Source organism: Gossypium arboreum, chromosome 10 (assembly GCF_025698485.1).
Source record: "Gossypium arboreum isolate Shixiya-1 chromosome 10, ASM2569848v2, whole genome shotgun sequence".
Classification (NCBI taxonomy): domain Eukaryota; kingdom Viridiplantae; phylum Streptophyta; class Magnoliopsida; order Malvales; family Malvaceae; genus Gossypium; species Gossypium arboreum.
In genome coordinates, this window is record NC_069079.1 from 73,599,979 (window position 1) to 73,601,239 (window position 1,261).

Here is a 1,261-nt window from a genome sequence, read left to right on the forward strand (position 1 = left end):
TGCAGGTAAGACACATATAATATAAGTGTACCTTATTTTATTGGTTCGGCTTTGATATATTGTATGGGAATGTATATATATAAGAATGTTATTTAGATAAATTAATATTTTTGCATGTATATATTGAGAATTTATAATGTTGCCGTATAGGTTAAATCAACCTTGATAATAGGTTGTTAAAAGTTTAAGATAGTTGGGTAATAATAATGAACATATGTGATTGAGTATTCGACCATGACATATGGATGAGTTCTTATATGTCTTGTTCTATATTTTTAGATTTTTATATTTGATTGGTTTGCAAATGTGCATAATTATATTGATTCGTTGATTTTTATAAAGTTGCAACATTATGCAATTGAGTTGTGATATATGAATAGCTATAGAATGGAATGAATTTTTGTACATTTCCAAATGTTTGTCTTTAATTTGAGTAATTATGCATAACATGCAAAGTTGATATAAACTTAGGCATAAAAGCTGCATTAATGACTTATAATGGATGTATAAAATGATTGAATAAAAAATTAAGTAATTTAGTTGTATAAATGCATTTTATTTTATTACATTTTATTGTAGATGTTCAAAATGATTCAAACCTTGATAAGGATAATTGTGTGTAAAGTTTATATTATTGTATGAAATGTCCCTGATATATCAATGAAATTGGTACAGACATTTATGTTAATAAATATTCGTTTAAGCAATTGTATGATCGGTAACGTCTCATAACCCTAGTCCGGCGACGAATACGGGTTAGGTTTTTACAGCCTGATTTAGGGCCCAAACGGAATAGTGGTTTCGAAACCACGAATCCGAGGATGAAAGAAATTATTTTGATGTTTGATGGTAGAATATGAATGTTTGAAGTTAGGAGAACGATCTTTTCTAAGTGATTTTTAGCGAAAACGAGCAAAATGGCATAATCGGTAAAAATACCTATTGTTCTTAGCTATGTGTTAGAGTGAGAATTTGATGTTGTCATAGAAGGGAAAAATGATCAGCATGTCATAAAACATAACAATAATGGCTGAAATTAAATTCCTGAGCCTAAGGGCAAAATCGTAATTTTGTAAAAGTGAGGGGGCAAAAATATAATTTTTCCATAATGTGATTTTTGGATTGAAATAAATAGTATGAGTGTTAAATGAGCTAAATGTGTTGTTATAGGTCAAGAAAGGTGTGGAATCGATCTCGAACAGGGGAAGGAAAAGGTTTTGGACTAAATTGCAAAATTTCTATATTTTGCAGCGAGGTAAGT